The sequence below is a fragment of the Octopus sinensis genome, unplaced genomic scaffold, assembly GCF_006345805.1.
Source record: "Octopus sinensis unplaced genomic scaffold, ASM634580v1 Contig16769, whole genome shotgun sequence".
NCBI lineage: Eukaryota > Metazoa > Mollusca > Cephalopoda > Octopoda > Octopodidae > Octopus > Octopus sinensis.
In genome coordinates this window covers 14,362-35,887 of record NW_021834569.1, presented here as the reverse complement: position 1 = coordinate 35,887, position 21,526 = coordinate 14,362, and the positions used below count along the sequence as shown (strand labels likewise).

The 21,526-nt window shown below is 35.8% G+C and overlaps 1 pseudogene; it reads left to right on the top strand.

The window, feature by feature from the left end:
- Positions 1–146, top strand: LOC115230918 (annotated as a pseudogene).
- Positions 147–21,526: the final 21,380 nt, after the last annotated feature.

The following is a 21,526-nucleotide window of genomic DNA, read 5'->3' as shown; positions in this document are numbered from 1 at the left end:
GTACTTACCTGGTCGTGCATGTTTGTTATCAATTAGGCAAATGTGCCATTCGCTGGCCATCCATTGCACTTTGGGTCGCCTTCGAGTGTGGTCGGTTCCATACGGGCTGTCCTACGGCGTATTTTTTTCGTGTACTTCGGTACATTTTTATTTTATAAATTTGAAAATTTTTTTTTAAAAATCAATGAACCACAAACAACAAAGTAAATAACTACAAGTTAATTAATAAAAGCTTAATGGGCGGGATGCCGACGCGATCGAGAAAGAATTAGAGCGTACTATCGCGAGGAATATCCGCTCGAAAAACCATTTGATTCGCGGGCGTCGCCTGTGATAGCAGACATGCGGGACCCGATCTCCTGACACCAATTATCTCACAATCGTCGTCCATAAAAGTACCGAATGAACTGTATGGAAATGCGTGGAGCCATGCACCCTTCCCGTGTTGTGGCCCAGAAAGCAAACAGACAAAACAGTGTTGGTTAAACCCCGCTTTAGGTCATCAACAATAGCTTTGCACAATATTGCGTCCCAACAATTCTGTCTCGAGACATCATCCTGGATCGAAAGTTCAGCTTCCTTCTACTGCAAGCAAGCCTCGTCAAATACTGTGTCCAAGGATAGTAGTGTGAGTTTGGACTTTCTGGACGAGATGACTGCAGCTTAAAAGCGATAACAGATATGCCGGAAGTGCGAAATCCAGCGCCGACCTGATACCCGTGCCTCCGGTGCGTGTAGAAAGCTTGTAAAAATATTTTTTGTCGAGCACAAAGAAACTCTTAATTATTGATTTAATTCTTGAAGGTTGAGAATTTCTTTTCTAATCTATAAAAATTCATCAAAGTTTGCATGAAGATTATTCAGAACATTACTTACTTTATTACAGAAGCAAACAAAACTCATTCCAAATCAGTATTCTGTTTTTTTAACAGTAAGGAGAATGAAAATGTTGAATCTTCTCAATAGCTTCCCACGAGAAATAGCAGCCTAAATACAAAGCTATATAGTGTTTAGGATAGAAATTAATTTTTTGATCCAAAAGAATCAACATGTAATTACTGTAAAAAAGCCAAAAAATCCGTTGATCATTTGGTCAGAATGTTGAACAGTTACTACATGAGAAAACATAACGAAGTTGTAGGATGCATATATCTGTACATATGAACAATGTGTGGCATTGAAAAATCTAAATTTATCAACACAAATTCAGTTTGATCGATATTTACGACACTGAAGTGAAAATCTGGGTGAAAACTTCAATTTTTTTATAAACTAGCTATATAAAACCAGAAAAAAAAGAGAATAAAATAGTTATTAACTAACTAAATTCCGGCCTCGTAAATGGAAACACAGTTTCCACGTACTATAGCCAAGGAAACACTTCAATTGTGATTGACATTCAAGTGAAAACACAATTTTGTTTATTGAAAGTAAGATCGTGATTTTCCCAACTGTGGAAAGACCTCAGTCATTAAAATTTATGTATTCTGGACTCGATACAATTATCTAAGCGGTATAAAGTCATTAATGACGATGAAATCATTGCACTGTTTCAAGAAGAATATACTGTTGAAGATATCATGCTTAATGCAGAAGATGGCCAAATCGATGAGAGCTACGATATTAGCCCAATCACTTTATTTGATGGAATTCAAATTGTCATAAATTAAGTTCTGTTCGAATTGCTTTTCTCAAAATATAACAAAATACTGTAAAAAATTTGAAAAACATTTCGAATGATTTAAAAAATTATTAAAAAACTATACAAATAACTTTATTCGATTTTTTCAATAAATAATTGTGTTTATAAACAGATTAGTAATTTGACAATATTCCCGTACTCGTTCGGGAAAGCCCTCGTATGGGATGTTACCGTTGTGGATGCCTTCTCAAAGTCGAGAATCGATTCCTCCGCTGCGAATCCTTGTTCGGCTGCAAACCACGCCGAAAGGATGAAACTACAAAAGTATTCTTCCCCCGCGGACTGTTTGCGTATTACGCCAATTGCCCTGGAGCCGCGGGAAAGGAGATTGACTCGTTCTTCAACGAGGTCGGGTTTTTATAGATCAATAGAAGGTTTCAAGACTCATAAATAGCGAAAAGTAGAACAAAGAAATCTGGAACGTTGTTTTTGATTTGGTAGAGACAGAATGCTCTCGTTACTAAGAGACCAAATATATTCAAGAGAAGAAAAATTTGTAGTGTGATAGCAAAATGTGTCTATTGCCAAGTAATGTTCTTAATCAGTGTTGATCGAAAAATTTCATGGCAACAAAACCAACTATCACCCCAAAATTGCAAGAAAACCTAGAGATCGGTATATTGCAGATTTAGTGGATCTAAGGAGATATTAAATCTTGACGGCAATTGTGGATGAATCTTTTTGAATAAGTCATAGTTGGTTTTATAATCGACTCCTTTTCCAAATTTGGACTGATTGTTGGTGCATTATTGTGGTGATATGAGCGCAAAGATCCCGATATGGTAAAAAATCAATCTCTCAATTCAAGAGGATCTCTACTATTAGACCAATTGATGATTTAGTTATCCTCAAACAATCCCTCATCACACACCAGAACACCGTCAAGAAAAGGCTACGCAATTTCTTCTCCTGACATCTCGCTGTGTACTCCAATTCTGGCCCCTGTTACTTCTGGAAGGTCATTTATGACCTAAATTGATCACAACCCGATTATTATTGAGAATGTCCTAAGCCCAACATCGACATTCAACGGCGTTGTGTTATACGAATTACAAAAGAGCTTTCTGAGACGACTACAGTCTCGCTCTAAAAAAAATCATTGAATGATTCGACATTTCAACTCGTTCGTTCGACTGACGCAGCAGTCAATTATCTCAATGCACTTATCATCTTGACCTCCAAAAAATTCATTCCACAAGGAATTATACCAAATTTCTCCCAAAGTTAAAGCCACGAAGTAAACGCCCTTATAAAGACCCGTAACAAACTGAAACGGAAAAAATGGACAATTTGAGTGGTAAAATTTGCAAAAACCAAATCAGCTGAAGAAATAACAAGAAGGTTAAAAAAGATTTATTCAAGAACCTATCTATTGAAAGACAGATCCATACTTGAAAATGAGAATGTCGATCTTAACAAGCATAAGAAGTATCGACTGAAAAAAAGGCAGAGAATTTCGCAATAATTGAGGGGAAATTGTATCTGAAGGATGTAAACGGCTACACAAGCTCGTCATTGTGTCCACGACCAATCGATTGTAGCGTGCGAGAATGGTTGTGTTTCCTGTGGTGCACAGAAATCCGAATATTAAAGGAGAAAAAAGTGATTGAAAAACGATCGCGAACAGGATCTGATGTGCAACTTACAAAGGTAGTCGTGAGGACGGCTGGCGTACCGTGGGGAAACCTAAACGTGTCGCTTGCCGTCCGGTCTCTAACAGTTTAGGTACTGCTAACTCGTCTCCAGAGGTGAATGCACACCAGAGGAAGACCGCCGCGCCGGTGGTAGAATTACTTTGGCGTGGTAGCACGACTAGAGGTCTTTCCCACCTGTGGAAAGGCATCAGTCGTTAAAATCTTAGGGATTTTGGACTCGATACAGCCGTCTAGGCGGTATCGAGTCCTGAAGAGGGAGCCCACCAATTCCTGCTCGAGTGGAGAAGTCTGAAGACTTTTCCAGTTTCGAAAGGGAGCTGGAAAAGTCCATCCCGTTTGTATATGTTCGACGGAACAAATGCAGAACTAAGTGAGTCAAATTCAAATTATTTTAAGAATGACAATAAAAATACTGAGAAAAAAGTGCATGAAAACCTTGTTAAAGCTGGTAAGAAAATGAAAAACGTCGTAAGTGGAAATATAATAGGAGATACAGTGCTGCTGAAACACGATAGGGATGATAACCCTGTTAACCGTAGATACCCATTATATGACGAACTGAATATAAATAAGTAAGCAGTTTCAGAAAAATTTGAAACTACGTGTACTATTAGTAAAAATAAAGATAATGAACATAATATAATCGGAAAATATGAACAAACAAAAAAAGAGAATTGAATTAATAAAGATAATTGTGTTTAGAAAGTTCAAAATATGTAGAAGAGACAGATTAATGGAATAAAATGAAAAAATATCACAAAATGATGAAATTTCAGATAATTTAATAATTAAAGAAACTAAATCAACAATATTCCTTCTGAATCCAATTACATTAAAAATAAAGTAAAGAAAAATAATAAAAGAATACAACAAAGTAAAACATACACGTGATCACATGTGTCGTAATTTATTAGGTTTTCATTAAAGTTAAGATAATTAAACAAGAGAGAATAGAATAGAATAGTGTTTATTGAGCGAAAAGAAAAGAAAAAACAAAGAGAAATCATCGGCGGGGAGATAAAACAAGGCACCGAAGTGTCTCTTTCCATGCGTATCCCCAATACTAGTCATGTTTGACGACAATTCTCCAAGACCATCCGGATCGTGGGCACAGAGGATTCTTGTGAGTCTTTTAACCTTCCGTCAAGTTGTACTCCGTAAGCCAATTTCATAACGAAACGTCTTGTCTTTTCCAACTGTTCGATCAGGTAGTCACTCTCCTCCGTACCGTACCAGCCCTCGTAGCCATATGTGAGGACTGGCTGCACACACGTTTTGTATACGTAGATGTACGTTCCGGATCCAGATGGAACCTGGTTAAGCTTTTGAGGATCCTCACACTCCTTTTCTCTGATTTGCTATATGCTCTACGTACGAGCCACGACAGTTAATGGTTGCTCCCAGGTAAGAAAGATTTTTTCTTTTCGAGAGATCCATCACATAGCTACTCATCGCATATGCACAAGACTCCGCATAGCGACTCCTCTCCGCAACCATGAAATGGTGCTCTTCTCCGGTGCTAGGGTCAAACCCTTCTCTATAGTCCACATCTTTAGCGTTGCAATGTATGATTTCAGTCGTCTCCAAGACTGCGATATCCTTTTCGAGGTATCCATGACCAGGATATCGTCAGCATAGATAACGAGCTTGCCAGTACGTGTCGACGGCAGAGGAATGTCCGCCAAGAAGAGGTTGAACAGAAGTGGACTCAAGATAGATCCCTGCGGGACTCCCCTTCTAAGTCCACACACCCCGATAGGCGGTTTCCACAGCGGACAAATGATTGTCTTCCTGACAAGAAGCTCTCCAGCCATCGATTGGTCTTTATCCCGGCTCCGATGTCATGGATTCTGGAGAGTAGGCCCAGGTGCCACACGCTATCGAAGGCTTTGGCCAGATCCAGACACACCACAGTTAGCCATGCTTCATTTCTGTCAGCACGGGATAATTGGTGCTCTAACTCCCTGAGGCAGTCCCTGTGGATCTTCCTCCACGAAATCCCCATTGTCAGGTAAAAGCAAATTTTGTGATTCTATATGACCAGAGAGTCTGTTAAAGACAATCTTTTCCATTGTCTTAGAGAAAGCACAAATGAGGCTAATTGGCCGGTAGTTCTGTGCCAGCAGTGTCGATTTACCAGATTTTGGAATCATTCGAACAATCGTATGCTTCCACGCCGATGGAAGGTGTCCGAACGTCCAGCTGGCGTGAAACAAACATAGTCAATGCTCGTATCAAGATTTCAGGGGCCTTCTTTAACAACTTCGGAGGGATGTAGTCGAAGCCAGGCGCCTTGTTCTTCAACCCAGCAATTGCCCTTTCAACCTCTTCCTGTGTTATCGCCCCACATAATGGTCCCTCCGATAATTGCGAAGAGCCAAGCTTCTTCACAATTCGGCATAAGTCCCTCGTGGAACGGTAGATTCGACCTCTTGAACCTGACTAAGTTGGTTCCTGAGTACTTCCGGGATACGATCAGAGGAGATATATTTCCCGTCTGGTTCTTTTAGTGAAATTTCAAATCCTTTGGCATCATTTCTGGTAAGGCGTTGATATGCTTTCCAGAAATTAGGGTTTCGCTTATCCAGTTTTCTGCATTCAGACCTCCATTTACTTTCGACCTCAGTCTTGGCCATTTTTGCATAGTAGTAGAGATTATCTGTCGATCTCCAATTTCAGGCGGCATTTGATTGACTCACCCGACATCTTCTCCTGCGATTTTCCAGGGTACTTTCGTTCTGATCAGAGTGACAAGTTTCAAATTCATCCGCTTTTGCGTTCCTTTGGGTTTCCATACATTTTAATGCCATAAACATCCAGGAATTTTATGATTGACGATCTAAGGTGATCATCGAGATTGTCAATATCATCTCTGCTTCTCAGAGGCTGGGACACGACATTTCGAAGAGAATCCCGCATATATGATTCGAATAAACTCCAGTTCATGTTCACGAGGGTGTAACCAATGAACAAGTCCTCCGTAACATTCATAGTCATCTTTATCAACATCGTTTGCGGCACGTGGTCAGAGCCAATGCCCGCTTCCAACCTCGGTATGTAACATAAAGGACTAATTGATGCCGAGCATAGAAAGAGACCCAAGCGATCAGCCCTGCCTCTGTCTGCATAATGATTCAGTTCTTCCGATGTAAAGAAAGACCGAAAAACCCAAGCTACTGGCCAAGTCCTCAAGGACAGTTCCATCCATATTCGTAGTTTCACATCCATAACTCACATTTTGGCATTAAGATCTCCTGCTAGGATTGACAGGCAATTTTCCTTAAAAAAATTTATAATAAATTTACAAATTCGGCATTGTTCATTTTTTTAATTTTAGTTCAAATAATCAAAAAAATTTTCCAAAATTAAGTTAGAGCATTATTCGTGCAGCATGAAATCTACAAGTACCGAAACATAATACAGTCTAACCTCGGGGTGGGACACCAGTGCCCCAGAAAGTGTTTATGCCGATAATACAATAAGTTGTGCTTTTTTGCTCTATAGTTGATAAATTTCCGAGCTTGCGAAGGAACTTTTCAGTCTTTGGACCGAGAGCACCTAACGTCTCCGCCGCTATCGGCACTACTAAAAACTTCTCCGAAAGGGCAGAATATTTTGATAGCTTTAAATTTCAGCCTTCTTAGCTGCAGATTTAGCCTCCAGAGCACAAAAAGTTAAATGTGAAGCAGAAAAAAGTGTCCCAGCAGGTGGATCCCATACGAGGCTTTTTCCCCTTTCAAAAGAGGAAAAGTTTCATCCGTCAGTGCGTTTCCCGTAGCCGCGGTCAAGACCCGGTGGTTCGAGGACCAAAGGAAATCCCGCCGAGTCGAGGGCCCTCCGTATGATGTCGTTCATAGCAGAGTGCTTCGGAAAACGTCCGGCACTCCTCCTGCACAATAAAGGACCGAAAGGTTCAACAGTGCAGCCACAACGGCACCTGTGCGGGACACATTGCCTTAGTCCGAGGTGCAGAGAGATTCCGATTCTTGTTTGATAAATTTTTATTTTGTTTTTTCATTGATTTTGATTAATCGATAATTTTTTCATTTTAAAACATTTTTTTAAAATAACTATTCAATTTTTTATTTCTTAAATTTTTTCAAGTTGAAATCTAACTCATAAATTTTTGGAGTGTCTCAAAAGATGTATTTTGCCGAATTTAATTATTATTGTTATATTCTTTTTATAAATTATTAACATTTTACAAAATATGATATTACTGCGGCAACCCTAAATTTCATAACTCTAAAAACAGAAACATTTTTAATGACAAAAGTTAAAAAAAATAACACTAGAAACAATTGAAATGGCATATTGAAAGGAATATTGTTCGTTTATAGCAATGAAAATTTTTTGAAAAGATTTCCGCCTTTATTACAAAAACGTATCATTTCTTCTCTCAAACTTAGCCAAGTATGAAGTGAAAAGTTCGCGGGATGTCCCATTCATTCTCTTTAACCTTTTTTGGCGTGTGACCACTAAGAAACAATTCCTTTGCACCACCATGATTTGTGTTTGCTGGAATCAATTCCGATATCTTGGCCGATTGGCCATTATCTATCTGTATGTGAAGTACAAGATAGCCTTATGGTGGCCTATCCTTTTCATTTTTCATATTTCCTACATCTCGTGGCAAAATGGTCAACTGTTTATTTTATATTTTCCTATCTTATTCTGATTATCTACTATTTAAAATATTATAATTTTGATGGTGGTAAACCTAATAAATAAGACACGTGTTCGCATGAGTTGATTACTTTGTTGTGCTGTATCATTATTTAACTGTACTTATTTTTAATGTAATTGAATTCAGAAGGAATATTCGTGATGTTGTTTCTTCTAATGATTATTTTATCTGAAATTCCATCATTTTTGAATATTTTTTGAGTTTATTCTTTAATCTGTTTCTTTTACATATTTGAAATTTCTAAAACATTATTATTTCTTTATTATTCGTATTTATACAATTTTCTTTGTTTTTAAATTGATTCTTCTCAATTAAATACTTTTCTTTCACATCTTTCAAACCTTCAGTTTGAGTCTTTTCAGGATTCCCTGTTTGGTACTTTCTACATAGGAATTCCTTGATAGCAGTCATATATGTTTTCTTTAATCTCATGGCCTCCATAATTCCATCTCTTATCAAACAACTGTATCCTTCATTCAATGTCCTTGAGAAATTGGAGGAGCAATTGCTTACTTTTATGCACCACAGAGCAATATTTTCAAATTCTCATAATTTGATTTCAATCAGCCTGATGTAGTAGTTATAAAACCACAATGTATCCTTATTGATATTTTTTTCAATTTTTTTTTCTTTGAGTATTTTTTTAATGGAACAATATAACCAATCGAAAAGAGTTAAAATGCGCAGCGGATCGACTGGCAATTCCCGCACATGATGGCCAATGAGATCCTTTGAAAGAGTCTGATCGACTCGTTGGGATCTTCGTGGCAACCACGAGCTTAGATCCAAGGCGGCGGGGAAGAAAGAAACGATAGCGTCTGCGGGCCGATGACTCTAGAGGTTTCCACCGCGACTGCAGTGAATAGGTGATTCATTGCCAGGACCCGATACTTCTTCTGTTTTGTTAGTTCCGCCTGCTTTGTAACTGAGCCCGGTTCCGCAGCGGAGACAATTAGATTTTGGCGGAGAAAGTGTCGGAACAGGTGGCGTCCCAGATAGATCTTTATGAACATAATAACCTCGGTTTTGGGCCTAAAATACTGGTCAGAGTCCTTTTATGAAAAATTGACTGTATATAAGCCTGTAGAGACTTATCTACACCGTTGGTGGTATTTGGTCACCAGTTTATTTTATGTTATTATACAAACTAGCTCGGCAGCTCGCTTCGCTCACCGCGACCTAGCTCCTGCGGAGGGCCTGTTTCATCAAACAACTATAAGTTTATGTAGATGTATAAAACTACCTGGTTAATGTAACCCTATTCTATCGCTGTTGATAAACGATGTTTGTCGTCCTTCCTTGGCATATATGAATAAATTTTCTCTTCTGCCTACCCTCGAGCATCCCACATACAGCTGTCCATGTGAAAAGCACTCACTCTCTAAAAATAACCCAACTACCTTTAATGACTGTCCCTGGGCCTTGTTTATTGTCATTGCAAAACTCATCCTCAAAGGAAATTGCAGCCTTTTAAATCTAAATGGTAATTCATCAGAAATTATCGGAATTCGTGGAATATAAACATCCTTACCTCTATACTTACCTGTTAATATCGTAGCCTCTATTACGTTAGCCATCAAATTTTTGATAACTAACCTCGTTCCGTTGCATAATTTAGGTGGCGCAAGATTTCGTAATAAAACCACTGGAACGCCTATCTTTAACTTTAAAAGATGATTCGGCATTCCAGAGGGATCTAAGGAGTTTAAAAATTCAATCCGGTTGAATTTTTAGAAAATAACAAAAAATAAAGAAAAAAAATAAAAATAAATAATTTAAAAACAAAAAAATAAAAAAAAAAAAAAAAAACTTTAAAATTTAAAAATTGTAAAATAGTATAAACAAAAAAAATCTCTGCCGCCACGGCAACAACCAGTCTAATTTTTTAACAGCCAATTAAGATAATGCTTAAGAGCCTTTATAGTCCGGAGATTTAGCTTAGTGACCTTGATTAGACAAACCACTGGCGGAAATGGGGCAGCCGGAGATGCGGCAGGCAGAGTAGAAGCAGAAAAGCGACACAAAAAAGATTTAATTAATTACCTTAAGCAGACCGTTTTTTCTTCAGCTTCGTTTTTCCTCCTTCGGTTATCTATTTAAAAAATTATTTTTGAATAATAAAAAAGTTTAGGAAAAGAGGCATACCGAAAATAAATTCTATCTATACGAAAAACTTAACTTAATAGTTAATATTTTTACGCAAAATTTCTGATTGCGCTGTCAATTGGTGGTAAATTGTGTAATGATTGTGCTAATGTGGTTTTAACTATCAAAGTGTTTTTCAAAATCTGTTAATTGCACACTCTATTCAAGGTCGTGCAATCTGTAATGCACATCCTGTCAAAGTCAAATATGATAATAGCTTTAATTTTGATTCATGGTCGATAATGATATATGCATTTAATTTAAAGAGAAAATCATAGGATGAATTGAATTTCTTTATCGCGAATAATTGGGAGTTCATCATTGTTATATTCTCGCTGTCGTTTTCATCAAGGATATTCTTAATACGTGAGATTTTTGCCTCGAAGGTTTTTAGGACCTCATCATGTATAAGTCGAGGACATCGTAGTTGTTCATTTTAACCAAAATGCAGAAAACTTTTTTTTAATTTTTTTTGGGGGGAAGGTTTTAAGGACTTCATCATGTAAGTCGAGGACATCGTAGTTGTTCATTTTAACCAAAATGCAGAATTTTTTTTTAATTTTTTTTTGGGGGGAAGGTTTTAAGGACTTCATCATGTAAGTCGAGGACATTGTAGTTGTTCATTTTAACCAAAATGCAGAATTTTTTTTTAATATTTTTGGGGGGGAAGGTTTTTTAAGACTTCATCATGTAAGTCGAGGACATTGTAGTTGTTCATTTTAACCAAAATGCAGAAAATTTTTTTAATTTTTTTGTGGGGGGAAGGTTTTAAGGACCTCATCATGTAAGTCGAGGACATCGTAGTTGTTCATTTTAACCAAAATGCAGAAAATTTTTTTTTAATTTTTTTGGGGGGGAAGGTTTTAAGGACTTCATCATGTAAGTCGAGGACATCGTAGTTGTTCATTTTAACCAAAATACAGAAATTTTTTTTTAATTTTTTTTGCGGGGAAGTTTTTTAAGGACTTCATCATGTAAGTCGAAAACATTGTAGTTGTTCATTTTAACCAAAATGCAGAAAATTTTTTTTTAATTTTTTTTGGGGGGAAGGTTTTAAGGACTCATCATGTAAGTCGAGGACATTGTAGTTGTTCATTTTAACCAAAATGCAGAAAATTTTTTTTTAATTTTTTGGGGGGGAAGTTTTAAGGACCTCATCATGTAAGTCGAGGACATCGTAGTTGTTCATTTTAACCAAAATGCAGAGAAAAATTTTTTTTTAATTTTTTTTGGGGGGGAAGGTTTTAAGGACTTCATCATGTAAGTCGAGGACATCGTAGTTGTTCATTTTAACAAAATACAGAAATTTTTTTTTAATTTTTTTGCGGGGAAGGTTTTAAGGACTTCATCATGTAAGTCGAAAACATTGTAGTTGTTCATTTTACCAAAATGCAGAAAATTTTTTTTAATTTTTTTGGGGGGGAAGGTTTTAAGGACTTCTCATGTAAGTCGAGAAACATTGTAGTTGTTCATTTTAACAAAAAACAGCAGAAAATTTTTTTTTAATTTTTTGAGGGGGAAGGTTTTAAGGACTTCATCATGTAAGTCGAGGACATTGTAGTTGTTCATTTTAACCAAAATGCAGAAAATTTTTTTTTAATTTTTTGGGGGGGAAGGTTTTAAGGACTTCATCATGTAAGTCGAGGACATTGTAGTTGTTCATTTTAACCAAAATGCAGAAAATTTTTTTTAATTTTTTTGGGGGGGAAGGTTTTAAGGACTTCATCATGTAGTCGAAGGACATTGTAGTTGTTCATTTTAACCAAAATGCAGAAAATTTTTTTTAATTTTTTTGGGGGGGAAGGTTTTAAGGACTTCATCATGTAAGTCGAGGACAATGTAGTTGTTCATTTTAACCAAAATGCAGAAAATTTTTTTTTAATTTTTTTGGGGGGGAAGGTTTTAAGGACTTCATCATGTAAGTCGAGGACATTGTAGTTGTTCATTTTAACCAAAATGCAGAGAAATTTTTTTTAATTTTTTGGGGGGGAAGGTTTTAAGGACTTCATCATGTAAGTCGAGGACATTGTAGTGTTCATTTTAACCAAAATGCAGAAAATTTTTTTTAATTTTTTTGGGGGGGAAGGTTTTAAGGACTTCATCATGTAAGTCGAGGACATTGTAGTTGTTCATTTTAACCAAAATGCAGAAAATTTTTTTTAATTTTTTGGGGGGGAAGGTTTTAAGGACTTCATCATGTAAGTCGAGGACATTGTATAGTTGTTCATTTTAACCAAAATGCAGAAAATTTTTTTTTAATTTTTTGGGGGGGAAGGTTTTAAGGACCTCATCATGTAAGTCGAGGACATCGTATTGCCAATTGAAGTTGGTGTGCACACACAGACAGACAGACAGACAGACAGACACACCATACCATTTTATTATTAAGATGACATGGCTTTGCAGTGGTGCATAAGTTCTAGCTCGTTTGCAAAAAGTTTATATTTTTTTCTTAGTTCTCTTTCACTGTTTGCAAACGGGCTAGGTACGTGTGTGCACTTCTACGATAACAATATTATGGTGAGTTTATCTTGGACCACAATATCGGGTTTGTTGTGCTGCACAACAATTGAGGTGCGTATGGAGGTATCCATTTGGTATTTAACGATTTTTGATGTAAAAATTACATTTTGGTTGTCTTTGTTTTTTCTTTCCAGTAAACGCAGATTTTAGCTGTGTAAAGAATCAAGACGGTCCATATTGTGTTAGAGATTCCCCATGAGTTATAAGTAAGATCCGGGATAACAAAAGCCTTATATATGTTGAGCCTGGTATTTAATCCGATTTTTAATGGTTCCATATAGTTAAGTTAAGCCATATTCCATATAGCCGATATTTTTTAAATGCGCCCATAGCAAGGCTAATACTTTTTTTAAATACTTTATTGCCCTGGGTAAGCCAGTTAATTATAATCCCCCGTGATCCCCGATTCAAGCGAGGGAGATCCTTCTGAAAGGTTCGATCCTGCCCACAATGATCGGACTGAGACGACGATGTCCCAGAATCAGAGTTATAGAAGTCCTTTTTCTGTAGACATTAAGTGCCTCCTAGCGTTTGCATATCCGATTGGAAGTTCCAATTGACATGGACCCCATAACGCCATGTCAAGACCGGAAGGAAGGTGAGGATCTTTATTTTCGACTGTGTCTTGCCAGAAGTACTCGTTGCCTCACAGACAGGGGAACGAGAATTGACCCAAGCTGGAAACTAGTCTTCTTCGGATACAAACCACGACTGTTAATCCATTATCCTTAGCTAAGCTTCAGCAATGAAAAACTTTATAATAAATGCAAATCCGGTGTCTCGTCAGATGATATTTTCAGATCGAGATGGAGTTTTTTTGGCCAGTTTTACGTTTAAAGGACCTGGTTCCAGCGAAGATTGCAATAGATTATTTCTTTGCGCAGACGGAGTCCGGATTCCGTGGTAGACCAAGAACGACGCTTCCGACCATCCTAAGGGGGATCTCTCGACGGTTGGTCTGCGACTGAAGTCGGTGGACGATTTGGACAACCTCAAAGATATCGCGCGCAACATAAAATTCTGATCGAGATTAACGGAGAGAATGTTACAGAACACGGCACAAGGGAGACTTAATTAACTTTATGCTTTCTCGAAAGTGCTCTTAATAATATTAATAATAAACGCAGATAGCGATATTTTATTTTCTATGCCAAACCTACGATTCATAACCATAGAGGAAGACTGGTAACACAAACGCGTTGAAAAGTCTTATCTTCGTCTTTGGACATACGATGGAAAAAGTGCCTTGATATTGTGCGAAGGAAATGTAGATCCGTAGAATATCAACGAATCTTGGAACAAGGGCTTTCTGAGATATATGATGATAACTTTATTTCCAAACAAGGTGTGCGTTCATGTCATACTTCACGGTCTACAAAAAATTATTTGCTTGAAAAAGGAGTGAATATTTTAAACAATTGGCCTGCACAATCGCCAGATCTTAACATAATAGAAATTGCTGGCATTATTTAAAGAGCAAAATCAGAAATAGAAACCTCAGAACATTAAGCAACTATGGGAGATGGCAAAAGATGAATGGAACAAGATGGGAGATGATTATTCAAAACTTGTATTTGTCGATCCCAAATAGAATACATGATGTAATATCGAAAAAAAGGAGATGTAACTAAATACTAACTTGTGTTTAATTAATAAAAACTCGTTTTAACTTTTAAAAATTCAGATTATGCATGTGCATCGTAAATGTCTAAACATAAAAAGATCAAGATGTCGAAAATACAGTGACGATGAGATTGGGAAAAAATAAATAACTAAAAAAAAATGGATAATGCTTAATGAAAAGCATTTTTTAATAAGATTTTTCTTTAGAAAAATCAAACACTGGGATTTTTCAGAATGTCTAAAACATATGACCGGTATGTATATCATGCTATTCCAGATTCGATTCAGTTTTATTATCGTACTTCTGCACAAGGCTATGCTCTATTGATTTTGAGACAAAACCACCATCTCTAATTATCAGAGTAAACAGAAAGATACTGCTTTCAGAAAATTCTATTTCCTCGTTATAAAACAACAATTCTTATTTTTTAGATAGTCAAGTTGCAATTATTTGGTTTTTCCACATTTAGGAAAAGACCAAATGTGGACTTTTCTTTACATACACTATTAACTGCCTCAATCCATCTTTGTTTCTGAAAGAAAAACTTGGTATCGTCCTCATTTCGAAGATTAATTATGTTTAGGTCACCGATTATGATTCCGCATATTATTTTCATGCAAATATTAAACAAAATGGGAGATAAAATACAGCCTTATCTAACACCCATTCTGATACTGAAACAATCAGTGTCTTCAAAAGAAGTTCGCATAAGCCCCCTTTGGTCTGTATAAATAGATTTAATTCCGACCAAATTAAAATAGTCAAATTATAACTTTTTAATTCGCTTATTATCAGCCAAAAATTAATGTGCATATTTATTTTATTAAACATCCAACGTCTAATAAAAAGCAACTCTACAGATGAATGTTTAAAGACTTGATCGGCGTATGAATTGTTATTTTTTTAATATTCCTGTCGAGTCTGTGACAACTAAGCAGAAATGCGGGAAATCCAAACAGCTATGCAGGAGAGCTTTACAAAATCATTTATAATTTTTATCTTATAATTGTTATTATCGGGTTTGTTGTGCTGGACAACAATCGAGGTGCATTGTTATAATTAAATTGTTACCAAGCAATGAGTATGCTATCAAAAGAAGAACAAGGTGGATTATACGTGACCATTGTAGACATTTTGACTGTTTGAGAGAACTTAGGGAAAAATTTAAACAACTCTCCGTGGACTCACTATTTCAGTCATCACCCACCAACCACCAAATAGACAAATCGAGGATTGAAGAATTAAGGAAGAGAAGAGAATGAAGCGCTGCTCAGTCATTTATCGTTAACCAAAGTACTCACGTTTATAGTTTTATAGGAAAAAATGAATTCATTCTTACAGTCGGATACTCAAAATGTTTCCCGACCTACAAGAAGAAACAAGTTAGAGAATGCAAAAGCGAATAAATCTTCCATTCGTGGCAGGAAAAGTTGCTTCTAATGATATTGGCAGTCAGTACAGCACAGTCATTCAGTGAGTGCTAATATACAACAATCATGCATTCAATGCGACAAGGAAGTAACTTATCTGACAAAAGACAACGAGGAAAAAAATATAATAAAATGATTAAATAAACGCGTTTTTGTACATTCTCAGAAGAGGTCTGTAAAATATAGGAAATGTAAACAAACATAAACAAGAGGGCAAAAACATTGCACATATTAATCCTGTCTTTCTAAACAATTATTTTGGGATAATTAAATTGAATTAATAATTTTACACAGAAAAGGGATTTCTGTACTTCAGCCCGGCCTGTTGTGCTTATATCGATATATTAAAATCAAATGAATATTAAAATTTAAATTAATGAGGGTCAATAGACCTTTATTTTCAATCGCTTAGTTTAACCTGAGGAAAGTTAGGTTTTAGATTTGAATGAAAGAAATTAAAAACGAAACATTCAAAAAACACTTTCTGAAAAAGTTTCTTCTCTATTCCACTTTTTAAAGTTATAGCAATGATTCGAAAATCTAATAAATTTAAGTATATAAGCACATAATATGAAATGACAAGAAATGAAAATCATAATTTATCAGACAACTTAAAAAATCAACAAATATAAAAAAAACAATACTAAACAAAAAATAAAATAAATAATAAAAACACTATATTAAAGGACTACTAATTAGCAATATAATAATATAATATAAATAATAAACATAGAGTGTTGTGTGAGTGCAATAAACACCGGAGATGGCAGCGGGACTCTGTTAGTCTTGTGATTAAAAATTAGGTACTTTGGGAACCTACCTGGCTGTATTGACGAAACTTAATAATAATGCTGATTACTCGTTTGATGTGAATTGTGTGTCTGCAAATTGATTCGAGAAGTATCAGACGACCCATATTGCTTTGTCGAATTCTGCAGTCGAGAAGACGGAGAATATGTGATGGCCCAATTAAGCAACATTGAATTATACGGCAAGAAAATACGAATAAAAATGGGCAGCAGTTCCAAACAAGCAAGACACAAGCAGTAATGAAATATCTTCACCCACAGAACACTTTCACATATTCGTGGGGGATATCAGTCCAGATATCGACAACGAAGCACTCCGTAGGGCATTTGCTCAGTTCGGGGAGATATCGTAATGGAGGTGTGACATGGCAGGGACTGCAAGGTCGTGGTTGATCCAGTCACAAAGTTTCGAAGGGATATGGGTTCATCTCCTTCATCACGAAGAGGATGCTTCCCGTGCTATTCTCCAAATGAATTCTCAGTGGCTTGGGAGTCGGCCAATTAGGACTAATTGGGCCTCACGGAAAGTGTGTCCCACAAAGGACCGTTCTTATAGACCAAATATCAGCTCAGACAACTCAGACTAATTCGACTGTCTATGTGGGGGGACTGCCTCCTGGACTTGTTTCGGAAGACACGCTTAGAGCTGTTTTTTCCCATTTTGGCAGATTCTTACAATTAGAGTTTGTCCAAAAGGATATGCTTTTATTCAGTTGTATTTGTGTTTTGATGGCAGATTTGATCGGAAGGAGAGTGTTCAGGCTATCATTCTGCACATTCACTTCCATTGGTGGCTTTCCTCTCAGGTGTTCTTGGGGAAAGGAGTTTATTAAAATTTATTAACTTTGCATGTACCTATACGATATGAGTTATGTGAATAAGTATTGAGGAAATAGGCTTGTTTGTACTAAGTGAATACTGGTTTTAGTTTATTAGACTTATTGGTTCATGGGATAGGCAGGTAATCAGATTATTATGGAATAGAATGACTAAGTAGACTAATAAAAAGCGATATACAACTGGAGAGCCAATGCCACTGATTGGGAGTAACTACATATAATTATATACCTTTAACACTAGCAATAAATTGATGTGTTATCAGAATACTATGTAAGGTAGGAATTACCCATAAAGACAATTGCGAATAGGCGTATAAAAAGTTATGCAACTACAGACAGTACACAAACGACAGATGGAAGAACCGGTGGGCCAAATAACAAAGCTTTCCTGGGTTCGAATCCAAGACCACAACTTTAAGAATTTAAATTTAAAAAACGAAAAAAGTAATTTAAAGTTGGAATTTAGTCTTGGAATGAACATCGTCAATGATAGAAGCAATACTCTCGTCAGATAATTTATCAGAAAGACTGACATATCAAAAACACAGAAACCTCGGAATCAACGCTTTGGCCTGAGAGACGGTAGAAGGGGCCAAATTAGCCAACTGAGCTCGCTCGAATTTATGCAATTCAGGTTTTCCCAAGGCGCTACTCATTCAGAGATCCCGATAACCTGCGGACAGCACTGACTGTCCTTTGTCTTGAAGCGACTGAATAAATTGCAGTAATCGAGTGTAGATCGGAAGACTTCGGAGATCTCGAGAGCATCGTCGTCTGGTATTGGCATCTTCACTGAAGGAGTATAAAGACAAGTCATACCGATGTTGTAAGAGGATCCTTACTTCTGAAATTAAGATTGTTTCGGCGTCTTCAAAGTCTATGTTTGTTAGGAGAGTTAAATTTATATAAACCGTCGGTAAAGCATAAAAATCGCTATTTCTTCTTGGTCGGTGGCCTCATAAGAATCAAAACTATTATTTATTATTTATTAATTTTATTGTAATTATAATTATTTAAATTAAGTAATATTTGTATTATTAATTTAATTAAATAATTTAAAAATTACATTTATATTAATAGGAAATTATTATTTAAACGATCATGTATTTTGTTATTATAACATGAAAATATTAAATTTAAAAAATCAAGTTTTTTAATTTTTTCAATTATTATCTAATATTAAAGTTATTAAATTATTTAAAAATTAAATTTATTTATTTTAATTATTTAATCTTGTGGTGTTTATCAATTTACAAAGTCAGCCACCCAAACATTACAACTCAGAGGAGTGCTCAGAACTGGTTGCGAATTCTCCCAAAAAAAGACAGAATAAAGAACAATACAATGTTTGGTGGACATTGACCGTCCGATATATACAATTCTATCCTCCTTCGAAGTGAGACTGGTCCATTCCCTGAAAGACTATTCTATCCACGTCCAAGACGCCCTGATTGTACTAAAATTTTAATTACCTAAGAATGACACAAATCGGCAGTCTCCTCTCTTTGTGTGAACCACAATGGGCCGGTCGAAGTGCTGGTCGAAGTTCAGCATGGTTTTATTATTTATAAATAACTCAGAATTGAGATCTGTAAAAGTGTTGGACGTAGTTTCAGTGAGGCAGAACAGAGGAGTGCAGTTGTGGCAGTTTTGTTGGATATGCTGACAGACTATCGATGTTTGGAGGTCATTCGGTGGGTGGGGGACAACGGGAGAGTTCAAAATAGTCAATCCTGAGGTGGTTGCTCATTTGTGGGGGTCAGGAAGAACAGAGGAACTATGACTTATAGCAAACTGAGTCGTGCTTTGCGTTGTTACTATCAAGGGGATATGCTTGCTAAGGTTGGTCTTTTATTTTAGGGTTAGGTCACTGAAGAGGTTTGTTTATAGATTTGTGTGTGATTTGAAGACAGTTGTGGGGTTATTCTTCTGCTGAGTTAAGTCTTCTTGTTAATTCTGTTGAATAATTGCTTTGATTGAATAAATATTTGATTTTTGTTGTTTATTGTGCATATTATTTTTCTTACAAGTCGTGATTTGGGGGAAAGAGCTATTTTAGATGAGTATAAATAATTGAAAAGATAAAAAAACTCCGGTGAGTATTCCACGTTCGGTAATAATTTCCAAGTAGTGTGTTTTGAATTTGGAATAGAAATTTCTCATTTCTAGGATTTTAGTTTCTAGTTGAATTAAGCTTTCCTCTTATAAATTCTTGCTCAAGATAATTTGTGGTTATTTTGCCTTGTTTAGATGACTATTAATCAGTTTTTGTTCTTTTTAACAATGTAGTGTCTTTAGAACTTAGTACTGAAACAATAAATTGTATGTTAGCAGATTTGGAAATTATCTAATTCATACATTCGAGTTCATAAAATATTAAATATTGGAAATTTAGTTTCAGCTACTATTTTTTCAACATAAGTTTTTATATTGTTTGTGGAAAGATTTTTATTAACTCCGTCTCTATTGTCACTGGAAACAATTTCTTTGGTGATTAATGATCAAATTAGGAATGCAAAGTCATGTGGACAGTATATAATACACATTATTGAGAAACATTCTTCAAATCACTAAAGGTAAAAAAATGTTTGTAGTAAGTGAGTACCATTAGTAGTCCAACTCTGTCCCAATAACTGGTTATCCAGCATGCGGTCTGTTCAGGACTTCTAGTGAATACTCGAAAGGTATTAGACAGCAGAGTACTTCCCGACATAAAGACGAGGGACTGATTAAGTTAATTTCCTAAAATATTGTATTGCCTAAGTAAATGAAAAACTATGATCAACATCTTTTAGCCAGATATTTAGTATTTGTTGCTAAGTTATCAAACTTTTTTTTACGTAAAATTTAGAAAAACATTTTTTAACATAGCAATAACATAATAAACTAATTACGTGATCCGGATTCACTTCACAAAGGACCTCATCTTTGCACGGTAATCTTCCCACTAGTCACACAACGCAACGAATGAATGGTTGGTTGCAAAGACATAGACCGGCAATCTGAAGTTCAGCTTAATCAGATTTTCCAAACGAGCCGCCCCGGAACCTTTGTTCCATTTGACCAATGTTTGGCTTATTTGCACGCCCTTAATTGAGCCTTCTCGGTTTTCCTCCTGTTGATAAATAAGGTTCCCGTAAACACAAGCATAGGAAAAACATGGTTTGATGTATTGAAGATATATGTTTGTGAAGACCGGGTGAGAACTACTCTTCCATAATCCCAATAAGGTTTCAACAAGTTCATTTATTTTTCGCATTTCATAAGTATTTTATCTAAATTTTGAGAAAAGCAGAAATCTATATCATACTCACTTGTAAAATCCTCTGCATTTTTCACTGTTTCTTATTGTCTCCTGAATCTTAGGCATAATCTCAAGATTTTAAAAAATGTAAATCATTAGCTGAATAAGCGAGAAACTCTTTTTTCATTCAAAAGTCGGAACGAAGATCCAATAAATGCAAAATTGGTAATAAAAAATCACCTTAGTTAAGTTAGTTAATTAATCCACTTTTGCGCTACCAATTGATCGTTAGCGTCCTTCAATCAACCCCTGATGACAGCATAATCCTCCGAAAGTGTCTGGGAAGACATCCTTCTGGACGTCCTTTATAAGTTGGATATTCAAAAAATCACGTTTGAGGACATTATTTTCTTAACATTTCGATTCGGAAATCTATATTTATTTCAAATGTAAATAAAAATTTCAAACAAATTCAATTTTGAAATTCCATTATAAAAAGTTTATTTACAAAAAAACAAAATAAGAATTAGTAGGAATTTAAATCAAGAAAATTGGTGTGTATCTTCTGTTTGTTTCAACAAATTTAGATACAGCATTAATTTATACGTCAATTTCATAGGTTATCAATTAAAAAAAGTTCTGAATTTTAAACACTTTAACTAAATGAGTTCAAAATTTCTAAAATTATTTCTGAGCTGATAACGGTATGTTTGAAGTTTTACAAAATATCAAATCAACAAATAATATTCCTGTGTTCATAATATCTTCAAAGTTTTATGCTACTATAAAATCAGAAATGAAATCAGTGTACGATTTAACAAAAACTGGTTAATCATGGATTGCTGAATCAAAAAAGTTCAAATGATTG